The sequence below is a fragment of the Solanum verrucosum genome, unplaced genomic scaffold (genome assembly GCF_900185275.1).
Source record: "Solanum verrucosum unplaced genomic scaffold, falcon-dt-bn FXZP01000143.1, whole genome shotgun sequence".
NCBI lineage: Eukaryota > Viridiplantae > Streptophyta > Magnoliopsida > Solanales > Solanaceae > Solanum > Solanum verrucosum.
In genome coordinates, this window is record NW_026020238.1 from 349,845 (window position 1) to 370,545 (window position 20,701).

Below are 20,701 nucleotides of genomic sequence, written 5' to 3' on the forward strand. Positions count from 1 at the left end.
TTCCAATGCAAGTGTTTATGATCGTACAATAGTAAAGTAACCCAACCAAGGGTTGGGGTGGAGTCCCAAGGGAGTGGGCTTGAGAATTAATAGAAAAATAAAATTAGTTCTAATTAGTCATAGCTAAAAACATTATCGAATATAAACATGTTAAATCTAAGGGGTGACGCAAGCGTCAATTATCAATGGGGGTTTGTGACAAGTAAGCAAAAACAGCAAAAATGCAAAGAGTACTAATCAAGGAAATGGGATTCTTGGGATGTGATAGGAATACGGGATAGACTAAACTATTGGGTATGTGCTTTTGATAATAAATCCGTTGAATATTTGTGACTAGGCTAGACTATAGTGGGGGTAAATTCTCTCTCGAGCAACTTACCCCGAATCAATTCGGTTTCTCTCGAACACCGAGTTGCCGCATGAACAACATCCTCCACCTTAGCCCACTCACCTCTCGAGCTGAGTGTGTGGGAGAAGGACTAGGGTTCACTCTCTCGAGTTAAACCTCATGTCGACCCAATCCCACCGGTCATCAATTTAGTAGTCTTGGTTTTACCTCTCTCTCGAGCAAGCCGAAAACACAAAGGTGATATCGTATTTGCAACTACAATTTCATTAAGTTCCACCACAACTACTAAATGAAATCACATTTACACAATAATTAAACCATCAACAAGCAAGACCCAACATATAATTTAACCCATAATCAAAAAATCACACTCCAAGAATTGGGGTTTTAGCTAGACATATAAAAGAGATAAAAATTTATACCAATATGAGTTTGCATTCAAATGGGTATGAAAATTTAAGTCTCAAAACAAGCAAAGAGTAAAGAATCCACAAGACCCAAGTCCAAATTCTTGGAGTTGAAACCTTTTGAATCTTCAAGTTCTTCAAAACCCTTTCCAAACTTAGAACTCAAAATTCTATGTTAAATATTTCTATATTAAAAATCTGATATTAAGCTACAACTCTCAACGAGTATTTATATTTTTCAAAAATATGTGCTGCAGCGGATCATTCGGCACCGTTAGTCCAGATCACCGATCAACTCGTTGATCTGCCCTTTGGTAGCTTTCATCACCGCCTTACCCTATCCTTCAACATCGTCGTGTTTTGGATCATTGGGCGACATAGTACTACTTCGCGAAACTGCTCGGTGACACGCTGACTGCTCCTTTTCACCGCCGATTTGATCCTTTCTTTCAAGGCACAACACACTGGAACAAAAGGCGAGGATAAGACCTTTTGGCAACTCGTCGAATGGGTTTGGCGACTCGTCGAATGGGTTTGGCGACTCGCCGAATGGGTTCGGCGATTCTCAGATCTTCATTTCTTCGTTCTTTTAGCTGCCTTTGTTCCTTTTTGCTAAGTAGTGTCCATGTTTTTCCTCAAACTCCAAATACTTGAAACTTAAGCGTTTTCATCAGATATTGAGACAAAATATGCATTTGAGGACACTAATTCTCTCAAACTATAGCCCTAAATGAGTCCAATTTGTGGACTCATCACTTGCCTACCCAAGTATTGAGAGAGTTTGGATGTGAACTTTGGATCACTATAGAAGACCACAGTTTAATTTATAGATTCTCTTCAAGGTTTGTCTAACTTATCGATTCGATTGAAGGTATCTGCTCACGCTTCAAGAGGTAATTCTTGAATTAAATCTCAGTAAGTTTATGTGTTCTAGCATAATTATATGTGTTCTAACATAAATGTATTTGTTATCAATGATTCACTTAAGTAGCAAGATTATGGTACGCTTCTGTTGTGCAGATAGTTTTCCAATAATTGGCATCAAGATCCAGGCTTGCATCTATAATATATAACATGAATAAATATACCTATATGTAATTATGTATGAATGTATTGGCTTTTTTGAACTTGTGTCGATGGATGAAATTATGTAAAGTAAGGAGTGGGTTTAGCCCTTAAATCTAAGTGATGATTGATAACGCTCAACTACACTTCATCCAATTCTAAGTGTCGGCGATCGTAATCTAGTATAAACCCAATGAAGAGTTGGGGTCGATCCCACAGGGAGTGATACGGTAGAGAATTCAATTACGAAGTGAAAGGCATGTTCTAATTAGTTGTAGGAATAGAAATTATCGAAACCATTAAAGTAAATCAAAAGGATTGAAAACTAGTGTCAAATGGGGGGATTAAGATTGTCAATTAACAACTACAAAAATAGGGGAGTATTCAAGTAGAGAGGGGTCCTTGGCGATGTGATCGATTAATTGCCAATTTCGATGTACTAGGTGATTACTAATTACTGAAAACTGTTGAATCTTAGTGGGTAGGCTACACTTTAGATGTAATAGCCATCTCTCGATTAACTATCACGATTCAAGTGAGTTCTCTCGAACCTCGACAAGCATAACAATTAAGAACAACCTATACCCTCAATTAATCTACTCTCTCAAGCTAGATTTGTAGGATCAAATTTAGGATTCACTTTCTCAAGATGAACCCACAATAACCCAATCACTACAATCATCAATTGATAACCTTAATTCTAAAACCTCTTTCTCAAGCAAGCATAGAACACTAGGCTAGAACTGCATTTGCAACTACAATTCATGAATTAAAACTCAGTTATCAATCAAACTGACTTCAATTCGACACTTAAATCAATAACTACTAACACCCATAAGCTAATTGAGACAAGTAATCACATAATCACACCCCCAAAATGGGTTTTTTTGCCACACATTATAAAAAGTAGGAAACAATTACCAACTATGTTCTCCATAAGTTGGGTAACAATTTGCAAGTCTTCACAATGATTGAAACCAAATAAAAATCAAAACCCATTTGAAATTCTAATCAAAAACCCCAAGACCAGTGTTTGGAATAAAAAACTCAAGATAAAAACTCTCAAACACTCAAAATAGTTGCTCAAAATTTCTGAACTCATTTCCATCATTTAAAAATTCGCATTTATACTCTTCCAGATTTTAAGCTTTTGGACCAATCGGCGGAATTAGTCGAGCATCGCCAACCAGGTCGGCAATGCGCCAAGTGTCCTTCTCTATCGTCGTCTTGACTTGCCTCTTCACCATTTAGACCCTGTAACTTTAGTCGATCAGAATCCTTGTCACTGATTCATTTGGCGATTTGCTGAAGGTTCGTTTCCATTGCCAATTTGGCTTTTCCCCAGGGCTGGCACGCTGTAATATTCGGGGGGCTGAAGTACCACTCGCAGAGTCACCGAGTGGTATTGGCGATCGTTAGCTTTCCTTATCTTCAGCTTTTTCACTCCATTTTGCCCGGTAATGTCCTTGCCTTGGTCTTTTGCCTTCATAGCCTCAAATTAGCCCTTAAACATACGTTTAGAGCATAAAATAGGCATTGAGGACACTAAAACTATGAATAATAAGCCCTAAATGAGTTGAAAACCCAGACTAATCAACACCTCCAACTTAAACTTTTGTTTATCCTCAAGTAAAACACGATATCAATCAGTTCGACAAGGATGTCTACAAACAGTGCTACCCAAGACTCAACATGAATGCACATAAGAGGTTCAAACTACTCATGCAATGTTCAAATGTGCACTCAAAGTTTCAAACTGTGACTAGTCACTAGTCATCACCAAGAAGAATTCAAGCTCACAATGCTTGCTTCAAACGCAAGTTCAAGCTCAACAAAAGCATTCAAATGCCCTCACACCGAGAATAATTCCATGCTCACACAAAACTAATCAATTTTCCAGAATTTTTGAATCAAAGAAACTTTCACACTCTCAAAGACAAACACATACATGACTCTACCCATAGGCTTTCCCGTATTTTCCAACCAACATGACTTTCAACTCACTTTAGATCACAAAGGTCTTTCAAGGCTTGTAATGGGGCTGAGGGTAAAAATGTGATCATTTTGGCTTAGTGACTTCTACCTTGATGAAGCATGGCCTGCATTTCACTTTCACTTCTTTTCTTTCACACTTAATGATTTTCACAATCCACCTGATGCTCTTTTAAGCATGATTCATCGGACACCCCATTTCTTTTGTCCGTTGCACAAACTTTATTTCAACATTCTCTTTCTCTTTCAGTCTGTTTCTTCTTTTTCTTTTCTCTTCTCTCTTTTTTTATATGGAGGGGTTCCATCTTTTTCAACACAATCCATCAACGGTAGATTTTCACCAAATTATTGACCTTTCCTCCTTTCTCACCACACCCCCCAACTTAGTCTTTTGGCCTAAGTTGGCTATTTAAACGAATCAATGCTTCATGAAGGTTATAGGTGATGGGACAAAGAGGTCAAAGTTATTCATGTTTCATCCAAAGAAGAAGGGTAGGCTCAAATGGTGCCAAGCTAGGTTCACACTCTTACAAGGTGATCACAAAGAGGTATAATAGCAATTGTGGTTCACTCTTCACAAATTGTGCCTAAGATCATCTCTATCGTTCACTTGCATTAGTCAATTGGACTAATGAAGCAAGTTCTAGGTATTACCAAGCACATATTTCAAGGGAATCTCACAACACATGGCATTCAAAACAATCATCAAACGAGACTCTACAATTTTCAACTAGCGTGCAACGATCATCACAAGAGGTCAACTCAACAACCGGCGAGTCACAATGAGATGCTAAGAGTTCACATATAACTTATGCAACTCAATTTACCTCATTGGAGCCGTACACACATATTGTTCAATCAAGAGCACTATTCAAGTCATCGGTATTGATCACAATCAACACTCAAAAGTGCAAGAGAATAGCTACATTCACAAATATCAAGAGGCGACAATTTTTAGTTCGGGTCAAAACCGACATAAACATTAAAACCAATGGATCAAAAACCAATATATATCAACAAAATCCATCATTCACAAAAACAATCACACAAAACACATAATATCCATAAAAAAATAGCCCAATAGAAGTAGGTATGGAAATACCTCACCCCGCCAAACTAAACTAGCAATTGTCCTCAAATGCAAAGAAATAAACGGTCTAAACAAGAACAGAAAGAGAGTAAAATATGCTCCTACCAGGCTAAGTCTGGTGAACTCTACATGATGGTGACTCCTTCGGTCTGAGCATCAGTACCCAACTCCACACCATCATTTGCTTCACTGGATCCCACCATAGACGTGTCCCTCATAGATTCCTCCACAAATATATGTACCATAGCCCCCTAGAGGTTCTCTAAGTCATCATAAAGAGCTTCAACTCGAACACTCAGCTCCTCCTCATCGGTCTCAGCCTCTAACTCAGCATCATCATCAGCCCTAGCAACATCTCCGGTTGTAGTAGCCGGATGGATCTCAGAACTGGCCGGAACATCTATGCTCGGAACCACAGGGAGTTCCACTGTCCTGGAAAACATTGAGAGATCGGTGGATTTCAGCTCATCCATATCGCGTCTCAATTTAACAATATCGACCTTCAAGGCCGTCACAACCTCACACAAACCCTTTCCCTGGTCACATGCCTCCACTCTCACAGTGAGGGCATCCAAGGCTAAGCCAAGTGCATCAATAAGCTCACAGTGCTCTCTCAACTCAGCTCATATAAGGGCCAAAGCAGATGCAATGGCTTTCTCAATCATCCTGAGAACAACAGCCTCAACCCGGGAATTAAGCACGAGTTGATTTGACCTGGTGGCCCATCTTATATAACATAGCCTGGGTAATCGAGTGTCGGGAAGAAGCAGAAGCAACAGTAGGAGGAGGAGAAGTAGTAGAACTAGAAGGGAGAGAAGTGGGGGTGTTAGGGGGTGGGTACATGTAAGCTCAGTGGCCTAAGGAGGAAGGATTGCCTCTATCGGCAACATCTCCACATCAACTACCGGGGAAGTATCCACCGGTGCAGCTCTCCTCCTATTAGCCTCATCTCTCATGTACTCGACCTCTATCCTCTTTCTGTCAGTAGAGGAAGTGAGAGTCACTTCCACATCTGTCTTCGAAATCAAAGGAACTCGGGCATAATGCACAACTCCGTAATCAGGATTGGGAATGAGAGAGAGGTTTTGCTCTGCTTGGCCCTCATGGACATATCATGCTTGATGATCAGACCAAGAATAAGATCATCTCAGTAAATGATGGATCCCAACAATACAGCCTTCAGATTCCTGAGTATAAACTCATTCTATGAGGGCATCAAAGTGCTGCTGATAAATCCAAACCAAAATCAAGCAGCCACATTTAGATCTTTCTTCTCTATCGGAGCTCCTGCCTCGATCCATGTCGGTGTGATGTCGGATATCAACGGTGCTAACCAACCCTTCAAGTCATCTAGGGTCTTCTTCTGTATCCAATCCACCAAGAAGTTGATTATATTCCTCGTGCACTCTAGCACCTCATTGATGTCAGTGCTACTGCATTTTACTTTCTGGCCCTGCACCACTACATGGTCAACAAGATTGAATGAGCTTGCCTTTTTCTTCTCTTTAGGAGCCAACTTGCTATACTCTGCATAAAAATCTCGGACCCAAGTAGGAATATATGAGCCTCGGGGCTTTGTGAAGATTTCGAACTTGTGGAACTTGATAGTGTTCCACACCTCCGGGTACCGGTTTACTACTCCATCAGTAGATAATTGCTTCTCCTCTAAAATGGTCCTCAAACCCTCAGCCTTCAGTATATTCAATGACCTGGGTGGGGATACCGAAACTGGTGGCATCGGAGGTACCTTCTCTACAACCTGAGCTGGAAGAGCGGGAGGAGTCACTGGGATCCTGGCTTAATCATTCAATGATTTAGAGCTAAGCTCTCTCCTAGTTTGGAGAGTCTGATCATATTCCGATTCAGATACGGAGGGTGAAGATCTATCACCCGAGTTGCCCTCACTTTCTGAAGTAGTGAAGTGGGTGGCATATACGCCCATACTATTAGAGATCTCCCCCGCTGGCATTGGCATCACAACCCCCTTTTCCTTTCCTTTTCCCCCTTTTGGAGGAAATTTAGCAAGTGTAGGCCAGGAGGGTGCAAAACCCTTTTGATAACAATGCCCCATGCATATTTTCAGGGTGGCTGATTTCTCCCTGGTACCTTTTGTCTAGTCATACCTACAACACAACATAAAACAAATCAATACATTAGAAACAGTTCAAAAAATTAACAACTTTGAAAAATATGCAGAAAAACTCGTCGAGTAGTTTGGCAAGTCCCTCAACCCGTTTGGCGAACCAGATCGGGCTCGCCGAATGTTTCAAAACAAAAATTCCCAGAAATTAACACAGGTTGGCGATGCTCAGGGCCCTTCGACGAACTAAAAGTAGCTCACCGAAAGTTACAAAACATTTTCTAAAAATTAGAGCGCAGAAGGGAGATCTAAAGGTTCTTTCGGCAAGCCGCCGAGTTCACTCGGCGAGCTCAGGCGTATCACTGAATGTTACAAAAGGATTTCCACAATTTGAAAGATAAAAAGGGCGATCCAGGGTCTTTAAGTGAATCACTGAACTATTCGGCAAGCTCGACGAAAGGTTCTTCTTGCTAGATTTTGACCACGACCTTCAATTTCTAACCCGCAGCCCACGAGAACAAAATTAAACACCTATTTTATGCAGTTAAGCCCAGACCCAATACACTATTGACCTCGGGGTTCTCAGACTTCACCCAATTTGTCCAAAATTGACCAATCTACATTTTTTGCCCTTAAGAATGACTTCACCCGCTCTATCATTGGAAAAAATCAGTCAATTGGTGCAAATGAGGTTACTTAGACTTCACCCATACTAGACCCAACAAGTTAATCAACACAACCCACAATTTATATCATACAAATTCACGAGATTTCATAGTTAAAGGCTAAAATACGAAATGAAGTACGATAAGGGCATACATTACCAACAAACATTCAAACAATCAATATTACGCAATTACAACGACACGACAACGATAATCCATTTGAAAATACAAAAATTTAAAGACGGTTTTTGGATAACCAACCTCAAAATCGAGTAGGTGAATGCTAGGCCAAAGAATTGAAGAAAAATGCATCAAAATCCCCCCCGAGCAAATGATCCAACACGAAATTACAAGAAAAAGCAAGTACAAAAAGCTAAAGTGCAGTTGTGAAAGTGTAAAAGTAAAAAAATATGAAATGAGGGAAGTTTTTGAATTTAAAAATGCTTCAGCCCTTCTTGACCCTTCAGTTCGAGCGCTAGTCGGCGACAGTCACTTATGTCGTCGACCATTCGACGATACATCGAATAGCTCTTTTGTCTACCGAGTTTTACAGAACCTCTAGCTAACTAGTTGGTTCAAAAGGCGATCCAGGACAGGCTCGCCGACCTGTTTGGCGAGTCGCAGACTGGTACCTGGGCTAGCCTAATTGCTCATTTTCCCTAAATTTCGAATTTTCAACCTGCACATTCAACACATGTTATTCAAATAGCAATAACAAAAGCTAAAAACTTGGGTTTCCTCCCAAGAAGCACCTTATTTAATGTCGTGGCACGATGAGGATATGCTTTCAAGGTTCATTCTTTGGGTTAACCAAGGTATCACTTGGTAGACACCCTTTTTTCCTCGGGTTTAAATGAGATGATATTTGGCCCATCTGTGTTTCCAGCTATTTAATAGACACCGAGTGAGAAGTAACCGTCTCATTCAGAATTGAGACGTCCTCCTTCATTTCTTTGAGCACTTTGTCCGACCCTTCCACTTTATTGAGAATGCGTGCAATCATATCTTCAGTGTGGAAATTTTTCGAGTCAACCCTTTGCTCTTTTGGCTTTTGACGCTCATGGGGGGGTACATATCTCTCTTTGTTATTGTCTCACTCCCTTCAGTTTGTACCACGATCATGCCACTCTTATCACGGTCTTTCCAACCTTCATCACGCTCTCTATTCCAACCTTGGTTCCCAGTTGGCCTTGGATAATTTTGGCGGAAACCTCCTCCCTGATTTGCTTGAAAGTGTACTTCTTCATTGTACAAAGCTTCAAAGTGCGCATCATCGGGATTTACTCTGATAACTGCAACTGCGTTCACGACCTTAGAACCACTACCAATGACATGTTTTGACAAAAGATCCATTTGGGTCATCATATTAGCCATGTTTTCATCCCGCTCTTGGTCTTTTTCTTTTTGTTTCTTTGTCATCCTGAAAGTCAAAGGAGACACTAGATCCTCCCTAGTATACCAAACACGTTTTATCTTCGTCATTCCATCAAGAAGACTCGACGCTATTTCAAAAGGTTGTTGCATAATACCTTTTTGGACAAGCCGGTCAGCCACACCTTTGTTGACCGAATCTAAACTCCGGTAGAAATGTTGTAACAACACGTTGTTCGGGAGTCTGTGAGTTGGACATTGCAGTAACAACTTCTGAAACCTCAACCATGTCTCGTGGATTGGTTCACCATCCAAACGTTTGAAACCCTGAATGTTATCTCTCAATGCCATCATCTTCAAATGAGGGAAAAATCTTTTGTAGAACGCCTTAGTAAGCTCATCCCAAGACGTAATCGAGTCCCTTGGTAGGTCAGTTAACCACTTTGTTGCCTTCCCCATCAAAGAAAAAGGAAACAGCTGGAGCCGGACCGACTCTTGTGAGTTGTTCTTGAACGAAAATGGACCACACACATCCACAAAGTTTCAAATATAGTCATAGGGATCCTCGGGAGCTAGCCCTCCGAATAAACCATTCATTTGCAATAGTTGCAACATCGTGCTAGTCACATGGAATACAATATTTCCCATGACCGATGGTAATCGAATAGCACCTACATTACCTAATTGAGCTTTTTTGACATCATTCAAGGTCCCGATGTCATCTTGATGTCCAAGTTGGTTGGTGTTACTCCCGTTCACACTCATATCGTCACATGTTCACAAGCAACCAACAACAAACACTAAACAAAGTAAGTCGATTCAACTACAAACAAGATTAGATCACAACAAAACTTCACTAAGAGAATTCTAAACACCACTCACCGGTAGAGGCACCATTTTTGATAACGCTCAACTACAGTTCATCCAATTCTAACTGTAGGCAATCACAATCTAGTATAAACCCAATGAAGATTTGGGGTTGATCCCATAGGGAGTAATACAGTAGAGAATTTAATTACGAAGTGAAAGGCATGTTCTAATCGGTTGTAGGAATAGAAATTATCGAAACCATTAAAGTAAGTCAAAGGGATTGACAACTAGTGTCAAATGGGGGGGTTAATATTGTTAATTAACAACTACGAAAATAGGGGAGTATTCAAGTAGAGAGGGATCCTTGGGAATGTGATCGATTAATTGTCAATTTTGTTGTATGGGTGATTAATAATTACTGAAAACCATTGAGTCTTAGTGGGTAGGCTAGACTTTAGATATAATAGCCATCTCTCGATCAATTATCACGATTCAAGCGAGTTCTCACGAACCTCGACAAGCATAACAATTAAAAACAACCCATAACCTCAATTAATCTACTTTCTCGAGCTAGATTGGTATGATCAAATTTAGGATTCACTTTCTCGCGTTGAAACCACAATAACCCTGTAACATTCGACAATTTAAAATGAATATGAAGAAGCTTGAAATTGGAAGTAGTCATTTTTGGAAAAAAATTCAGAATCTGGAAATTCGGCCAAGTGTGGAAATTAGTGAGTTTTTGGCCAACTTTGAGCAGTCATAACTCCTAGCTCAGGATGATCCAGGAGTAGTTCCAGTTATGTTTGGAAAGACCTTGGAACGATCTTTCCAACGCCACTGAGTTTGCTCGATTTCGAGTTCGTATGAGCGAGTTATGCCCTTTGAAAGTTGGGCAGTTGGCAGGGAGTCCGTCCGGAAATTTAAGGGCATTTTGGTCTTTTCACAAATCATTTCTTTTGAGGTTATAGTGTTGTGTTAGGCTGATTGTGGATCATTTTTTTGTTTCATTTTTAAAAGAGTAAGAGTTAGGGTTCTTGAGTGAAGAAGAGAAGAAGAGAGAAAGAAGAGAAGAAGAAGAAGAAGTGGGAGCTAGGGTTGTGGATGCAAGACGTTTTCTTCATCAAATTTCTTGGGGAATCTTAGTAAAGGTATGGGAGTTCTTTATCTAGGGCAAGCTATCACCCTAGAGCCAATTTCAAATGGTTTTCAACTTTTCCAAAGTTTGTGAAAAAGCCTAATTTCTACTCAAACTCATGGGTTCTTGCATGAAACGATTTCAAATGATAAGTTATGATATTATTGATGTTTATTTGATGTTTTAAGATGAAAAACTCCATGAATCCTTGTATTCTACAAAACCCCAAAATGTGTTTATGAAGTGGGTCTATTTCTATAAATTCAAAGTTGATGGAATTATGTGTAAAGTGAATTGTATTGATATCTCTTGTGTTGTTTAATGTTTATTCATGATTAATTGTTGATAATGGGTGAATTAAGGGTGGTAAGCCTTATGAGTGAAGTATTGGTGATTGCTTGGATTTTTGGTGATTTTGGCTATGGCTTTGAATTATGGTAAGAAAGCTTGAACTCTCTTTATTGAATTAATTGTTGTTGGTAGGTTGAATCCACCTTTGGTGGAAGTGTTATATCTTGTTCTTGTGTGGTATTATTGTGAATTGTAGCCATGAAGGCATTGGGGAAGTTGTTGCATAATGTTGGAATATTGTATTATTGTGAATTGAGGTCATGAAGGGCATTATATGAGTGTTATTGTATTGTTATATTATTATATATGAATGAGGCTATATGTAAAGTCCTATATGAAGCTATATGTGAAGGTATGATGTGAATGAGTTTTATGTGATCTTGTGATGATCCTATGTAAAGTGTATAGCATTGTGAGTTAAAGTATGATTTCTCATGATGTATATATGAAATGATGTTGGATTATGAAGTATCCTTAAATGAAAATGTTGTGACTTGGTTGGTAGACTAAAGTGTCCCTCCTTGTTACTTAAAGTCTTGAATGCATGAAAGTGTGAAGTGGGCTAGAGCTAAGAAATGGTGCCCTTTCTATAAATGCTAAAAGAGGAATTCTAGGCCAAGACTTGAATTGGCAAAACTAAGAAATGGTGCCCTTTCATAAGTCTAGCTTTCCTAAGTAAATGTAAAACCATGAAATCGGTAGACCTAATGGTGGTAGCCCTTCTCATGTGTGAAATGATGAACCTTGGACCGGTAGGCTTAAGGCACCCTTAATGAAAAATCGGTAGGCCTAAGGCACCCTTCCAGGGGGATTTAATGAGCTATACTTAATGAACCTTGATCGGTAGATCCTTGTGGTGCCCTTCTTGGTAGATGTGCTATGGGTCGGTAGACCTAATGATGATGCCCTCTCTAGTACATACATGTGAATGAAATTACTTTATGGGAACTAAGGCTAAGCACAGAGTGGATATAGTTAAGATGGTAGCTCTCCCGAGTATGAGGCAAGAGTACAATGAACATCTTTGGATATCCCCTAAACCATGTGCCTACATGGGATGTGTCCTAGTTCTACCCTTGGCAAGTAGAACACCTTCCACGGTGTAGGGTTTTATGACACCGGATTCCATGTCTAGCTCGCATGGTCTATGTCGGTTAATGCCTATTCCCATCATTTGGGATGTGCACTCTAGTTATTGGATAGGTTCTACAACGTGTAGGTAGTAGTATGGGATGCTATCTACACATGGCACGAGTAGGCTTTGAAGATACTAAAGTGAGTTCCCTAAGTCTAACGACTATTATGTGAAAGTCCCCTTATGTGCTTGAATGTCTCCAAAATGGTTTCTTAAAGAATGTTGGTCTATTGATGTTATGTTGTAAAGGAAATGTCCTTATCTAAGGTAATCTTGAGGAACACTTAAGTGTGCTTGAAGAGGTTGTATGGGCGGTCACTTCTTGTCTTACTCAAGTGTGTCTTAAGGTTATATTAGGTAGAGGTCCTATGGTAATGAAATGGCATGTGTTCCTTTAAAGTTAAGCATGGGTTGTATATGAATATATGTTGAGTATGTATACGGTTGGCTATGGTTTTATATGTGAACATTGACTTAGTATGTTATATTGTAATGGTAAATTTCCTTATCTTTGGTAACCCTTAGGAACACTTAGGTGTATATGAAGATATTGTATGGGCGGTCACTTCATGTTTTACTTAAGTGTGGCTTTGGGTAACTTGAGATAGAGGTCAAGAAATGATGAAAAGGCTTACTTGTCAATTATGTTCATGTGTTGTACATTGGTACTAGTTGTGCATGATGGCTTGTGATATGAAGCATGATAAGTGGTAAGTTCACATTTGGTGGCCTTAGGATGATGCTTTAGTGTGGATGGTGGTATGGGACACTATCCATACATTGCACAAAGTGTTGTCCAAGGGTTACTTGAGGTGGATGGTTTAAGGTGAAGGAATGGCTTATGTGTGGAGTATGTGCTAAAGTGGTTAATGACTTGTATGTTGGTTATGGTTGGATATTGTGACTCTTATACTTGTATTTTTTCATGAAGTTTTACCAAATGGCATAAAAGCATGTTTCTCCAATAAACGTCCCTTTTAGCATGTTTTTGCATGGCTTCCATACTTAGTACTTAATTGTGCTAACCCCTTTCTTTCCCTTTTTGACTAAAGTGTAGGGATTAGGAGATGGTGACATGTCAAGGCTATTTGATAGGTTTCTAAGTGTTGAAGATGAAGACTTGGTGAGTCCTCATATATTCCAGGACAATACCCCATATGTTCTTTTATGTCTTTATAGTATTGTTTAAGTTGTGTATGGGATTAGTTCCGAATTTTGTACTCTAAAGTATTAGATGGTTTTGAGACATCATGTATAAAGTCTAGAAAGTCTTCCACTTGCTATATAATTTTTTTTTTATGAAATGTTTTCTTGGTAAAGAAAGTTTTAAATTCCTTATGGTTTTTTTTGTGTCTATGCGATGAATGAATGCTAAGAGGCTTGTATTAGACCTCTCCGAGAGGTCGAGTACGTCGATTACGACTAGGGGGTGCTCCCGGGTCGTGACAAACCCAATCACTACAATCATCAATCGATAACCTTAATTCTAAAACCTCTTTCTCAAGCAAGCATAGAACACCAGGCTAGAACTGCATTTGCAACTACAATTCATGAATTAAAACTCAGTTATCAATCAAACCCACTTCAATTCAACACTTAAATCAGTAATTACTAACACTCATAAGCTAATTGAAACAATTAATCACATAATCACACCCCCAAAATGGGGGTTTTATCCACACATTATAAAAAAGCAGGAAACAATTGCCAACTTTGTTCTCCTTTAGTTGGGTAACAATTTGCAAGTCTTCACAATGATTCAAATCAACTACAAATCAAAACCCACTTGAAATTCTAATAAAAAACTCCAAGAACAGTGTTTTGGATAAAAAAAACTCAAGGTAAAAACTCTCAAACACTCAGAACAGTTGCTTAATATTTCAGAACGTCTTTCCATCATTTAAAATTTTGTGTTTATACTCTTCCAGATTTTGGACCAATCGGCGGAATTAGGCAAGCATCGCTGACTAGGTCGGCGATGCGCCAAGTGTCCTTCTCCATCACCGTCTTGAATTGACTGAAACACTTTTAGTTCGAAAAAATAAAAGTGATAGACATTTAATTTTGTTGAGAAACAATTAAGTGTAGCATGATAATAGTATATTAGTTTATCAACATCATAAAGTAATTTTTAAACCAAAACCCCAAATTTCTCATATTTCCCATTTTGTTTAGGAAATAAGTAGATAATAGTAAATAACTGCATGGATTAGATCTCACCTTACTCCTTATGGGATTTGATCTCAATCTAGTTGAATTTTATATTTGATAACGACCGCGTTATACTTTTTTATATAGGTGTAATTATCTAGATAAGATAGTAGACATTTAATAGATCACAAACAAAATAAATATTCATACAAAATATATATTTAGGAAGGCCAATCAACTACATGATTACTTGGAAAGTATGACTTTAGATCAAAGGGGTTGTTATAGTTTCAGGTCTTCAGAAAACTACCAAGTAAAGAAAGAAAAATCATAAACACAGATAAACAACAAATACCAACGTTGAGAAAAAATATATAGAAGAATTACATCAACATGCTAAATCAATTCAACAAAAGACAATGAAGCACTACTATAATATTTACATCTTCATGTTTTGCCTTTTTAAAGGCCATAAAGTTGTGACTAAACTTGCTGGCCTAAGGTATTTTAGGTTACAAAAAGGACTGACAAAAAGGTTAGGTTATGAAGTCGGATCAGTCAAAAGTAATGTGAAGTCCGCCAGGAGCTTAGAAAGAAGAAGCCTCGGAGCAGCACCATCTTTTCCACCACTACTTCAGCTAAAAATAAAATAAAAGATTAGGAAGTTGGTCAAGATTAGAAGCACTGGAATGCAAAAGCCTTTACCCCAAGATTCAAGATGAAGCCTTCTGATTCAAACACATCAACAAGTTCACCTTAAACTTGGAATACACAACTTTAGGACAATAGAGTCAAATAAGAGGAAAAATTAAGTAGAAAGAAGAAACAAAAGAAGATATACTTACTTCTACGAGCTAAATACACTCCACCGACATATGAATGAAAAATATTGATGATCCAGAGGAGAAACTCGAACATGACACGGTTAAATGGATATTAGAACATGGAGGTCGGGAAACAATGAAGAGGAAGACAGAGGGAAGAAGGAATATGAAATCCTATATTTTAGGAATAATGTGTCAAGGAGTCATTCACTTTTGGACCGAGTCTGTACTTTTATTCCTTACCAATTGGGCTTTGTTTATTGTTTGATTTTGGGCTGATAATATTTTAGCTTATCAGTCTTTGTTGTTATTGATTATTAATAAAACAGAGCATTCACTACTAAAACAACAGCAAAAAGAGACTTAAAAAAGAGACCTCATGAGGTCTCTTTTCTGAAAAAAGAGACCAAAAAAGAGACCTCAACGGTAGGTCGCTATAATGTAGGTGGCTTTTGTGTAGAGACCTCATGAGGTCGCCAATTAGAGACCTCACGAGGCCGCCAATAAATTTTTCGAATTAGAAAAAGAGACCTCATTAGGTCGCAATTTTATAATTTACTTTTGTTTTATTTTTAATAAACGTGGCCTCATGAGGTCACTATTATATTATTTATTTTTATTTTATATTTAAAAAAAGAGACTTCGTGAGGTCCATTCTCTTTATAGAATTTTTTTAAATTTCTAAATGGAGACCTTATGAGGTTGATTTAATTAAAACATAAAAAATAAAAAGCGACCTCATGAGGTCTCTTTTATGAAAGAAATAAAAAACAAATTCAAAAAGCAACCTCAGGAGGCCGCTATATGACCTTCTTTACTACATTTCTAAAATATAAACTGCAGGAAAGAGACCTCGTGAGGTCTCTTTACTGCATTTCTAAAAAATAAACTGCCAGAAAGAGACCTCATGAGGTCTCTTTTATGAAATTTCTTAAAAATAAAATGTAAAAAAGTGACCTCATGAGGTCTCTTTTCCTAGAAAAAAACTGGCAGTTTGTATCTGTTTTTGCAGCTGCTCATCACCTGTCATATTAATTCAATACATTTCTAATTAGCTAAATCAAGCTTTCAACAATCAACTGATACAATACATTTACTAAATATTCTCTTATCAACACAATATGCAACTCACCTTCAACGTAATTCGAAATTGAAAGAAAAACCATAAAATCCAAAAGTTATATAATAGGATTTCAATGTTATCATGTATTCACAAAACAAATAAGTCCCATAAAACAGTCATAAAGTAAAGAACTTAGATTATCTATTACAACTCTAAACTTCACTAATGCGGTAGTGTGTTTGCCACATGATCCTCATCTTCTTCATCACTACTAGACTCATCTGCATATTTCTTTGTTGACCATACACTGGATATCGAGTAGGTTGAGGCTGGGAGGGTCGAGGAGGGAAAGTGACATCATTGGAACAAGGGGGAATCCCTCCTGAAGCAAGTAATGCATCTAATTGAGCCTTAAGACCTGCATACTCTATGTCCCTCCGCCTTTTCCTAGCCCGCGAGTCTTCGACTTGGCTAGATAGCTCCGCTATCTTTTGCTCCATAGCCAAATTTTTCTTCATCGATTCATCATCATAGGAACTACTTAAGCCTTCAAACTCAGAATGATATTCACGAAAGGTCTGTTGAGGCATTCCATAGGCATACCCATATCTACTCGGCCCACCAATCAAGTCTAGCCACATTCTCTCAGCCTGTTCTTGACTAAGTGGCATACCTCGATTTTCTTCTGGTTGAGTTTGTCGTAAATCCTCCAAAGTTTGAAGATATCGATTCTAAATTGAATGGTATTATTATTAGACTATAAATTTATAAAATAAGTAACTATTATATTAAATTAGAGGCTTACATAGGTCAATTCAGCTCGCGGCTCAACCCACACGTCTGGATCTTCCGGATTTTTCTTCTTTCTTATGTGTGTTGCCTTGAATGCCTCAGCCTGGGTTACTGGTCTTCCTAGTTCCTTTTCCTACATATAAAACTAATTAAGTTATAATCAAGAGTAATTAAATATTAATACCTAAAATATTTTTTTTTTAAATTAAGAAAAATGATTCATACCAATTTCCTCCTCACACTTCCTTGACTTTGAGCCCCACTTGTGTGTAGAGAACCACCCTTAGTAGATGATCTAGCCTTCTTACCGATCTCACTCATCTGCTTAAATCTTGGATCGTTCACCCAATGCACAAGTAATTTTTTCTAATCCTCCGGTAGAATCCACCGAGGATTCTTATTCTTTTTACGAGCTTTCATCAACAAACTAGCGAGAACACGTGCAGCTTTCTTGTGAAAGTTTGCACAAATTTTGGTCTCATGTTCGGGACGCCAAGCACATTTTTTCTGCAATGAAACCATAAAATTTTCAATTAATAAGTATTATTGAAGACAAGTATTTAAATAGTGTTAAAGCAATAAATTTTAATATACTATAAACTCCAAAAAAAATTGTCTCTTGAGATTGCTTGGCATTTTTCCCCAAGTCGGAAAAGCATCTCTATAGAGATCTTTGATAGCTTGAGAAATGATCCCCACAGCATCATCTGGATTAAAACTGTAATACAAAATTTTAACAGTTACAGGTTAAAACAAAGACAATTAAATGAGACAATCATAAACATAGGATATTTTGTAAAAAATAAAATCTTACGTATAGCCGTCAGGCTCGATGACAAGTCTATTGTGCATATCTCTCACGCCAACTTGTGTAAGGACTCGACCAGGTGTAGCTGGCTGATTTGTGGTAGGAGTGTTAGGCTCCGAACCATTACCTTGAAGGCGAAGACTCGACATCCCAAGTTGTGAAGAAGATGATGATGAAGGTTGTGAGTCTATAGGGTTGTGAGTAACTGTGCGAGAGTCACTAGATGTTGGTCGGTTAGCCTCTGGAGGCAAAACACTGTATCCATGTGGGGTAGCATACCCTGATGTGGGCACAAGTATGTGGGGGGGTGGCTGAATATATTCCAATGGTGGATGCATATAGGTCGACGGAGGATTAATATGTGGAGGCACCCGACTATAAGGCTCGGTCTGCTTAGAATAGCAATGTATCAGAGTGTCTCTTGATGGGAGAGAATTTGTAGAGTCTGATCTTATACTTATCCCTATCGGTCGTCTACTAATCATACCATCCTTCTTTTTTTTCTTTTTGGGGGCATTATCAATATTTTTATTCTTATTACCACCTGCCATCTAAGTAACAAAACCATTCAAGTCAAATGAGGTTAGAAATTTACGTAACAAGTAAAGTCTCAATAAAAATTAACTAAAGCTGAAATTGAATTAACTACAGGTGTGTTTTGTTATGTTCATGAATGTTTGTTATGTCATTTCATCTATCAAATAAGAACAACTTCAAAGAAAAAATAAGTAAATTTCATTTAGAAAAGGGAAAGGTGAAACGCAAAATAAGTGAACTAGGGGTTGGTGGGGTGTGAGGAGTAGCTTCTCTTAATTAACATCATTTTATTCCTAGGATGGAGATTCATTCTCCCCTTGTTGCTAATATTCAGAGACCTTTTTGGCATTATATTGTTGTTTTTGTGACTATGTCCAATGTCCATATTTAGTTTGACTGAGCAAAGAAAAAGAAAAGCACTCAATTGCAAGGGAATTACAGGACAATGCTAATTCCAGTAGGAAACTATCATTTTCAAGCTGATAAGGGAATTACTAGATTGCCAAAGTTAAAGCAGCAAGCATGCCTTCAATGACAAGCAAACTATAAAGAAATGAGTGATTCATTTTATTTTTGACTTTCTCAAAATTATTCTTTGACACAACAGGCCAACCAACTATGATATGTTACAAAACATTCTAGCCTTAGTCACCATTGAGCAGAATGATTTCCTTACAAAACTACCAGACCTAGAAGAAGTCAAGCAAGCAGTTTACGGACTTAACGGAGCATATACTTGATAACATCAGCCCACAACTAGTCAATGTAGATAATGACACATCATGGTGAATGGGAAATTCAAATGGAAAGTTCACAGTCAAATCAGCATGGAATGAATTAAGACGGAAACAGGAGAAAATACAGATCTTTGACTATATATGGACTAAAGGGCTGCCTATAAAGATTAATTTCTTTTTATGGAGAGGGTTTTTCAAGGCTGCTTAGGGGATTGTAGGACAGGATATCACAACATTTACATTTGAGTTTAATTCAATTCAAGTGTTATCAATTTACCTTGAGTTTAGTTCATTTAAGCAAGTGTTATCATGGTTTAGGTTGAAAATCAGGGCCCTATTTATCATGGACCAAAGTTGATGATATCAAATGTGTAACATAAACAAGACACATCTACCAAATCAAAAAGCAAATGGTGATACAGATACAATATATAATTCTTAGAGCAGTTCAAGACGCTGGTTAGAGATAGGTAATCAGAATACTCACTTGCAGATTTCATCCATTCAATACTCTCTTGTAACTTTTTTTAAAAAAATTCTCTCTAACTCAAAGTATTAGTTTGATTCTCACCCATATATGCGATCAGTTCTGCCGTCTGTCAGAAATGACTGAGTTCTAAAACTATAGAAGCACATTTAAAGCCAACAAGTACTAGTAACAACATGAAGAAACGAAAATGTTGAAGATATAAGTTAAGGAACTTAAAGTATATCATCTCTAACATTTTAATATATTAGATAGGTGGTCACATACATCTTGTTGATCTCAAGGGGTGATTTAAATCATATCAAGACAACTTAAATACACCTAATAAATAAGCTATGCATTCTATGAAAAACTACCAAATAACCTCATTTAAATTAAATTAACAACTAAAAGTACAAGAACCACATACTTACTTTTGAAATAATTTAAAAATTGGGGATCCACTTTAACAGAGAATCGAGAAACAATTTACTAATGCAATATAAAATAATTAAGAAGAAGACTAAAGTAATATATAGATATATATATATAAACTCAACATACTAATTACTATTCATCCTCATCCTCATCCTCATCCTCATCATCATCCTCTTCTTCATCCTCTTCTTCTGACCATTCTTCTTCATCGAACAACTCTTCTTCATTAATTGATGCATTTGTCCCTTCATCTGTTATTTGTTCTATATCAACCTCTTCTAATATGTGTTCAGGATGCTCTAAATCATTTTCTAATTCAACATCCACGGTATGGTGAGCACTTGATATATCATCATCCTGGTACGCAACATCCAACACGTTTTCAACTTCCACACGACCCATGGGTTTGGTTTTAATCACCACCCACCAATC

At 37.9% G+C, this 20,701-nt stretch overlaps 1 pseudogene; it reads right to left on the reverse strand.

Annotated features, from left to right (window-relative positions):
* Positions 1-16,713: 16,713 nt before the first annotated feature.
* LOC125832792 (uncharacterized) lies at positions 16,714-20,671 on the reverse strand (annotated as a pseudogene).
* Between the last annotated feature and the right edge of the window lie 30 nt (positions 20,672-20,701).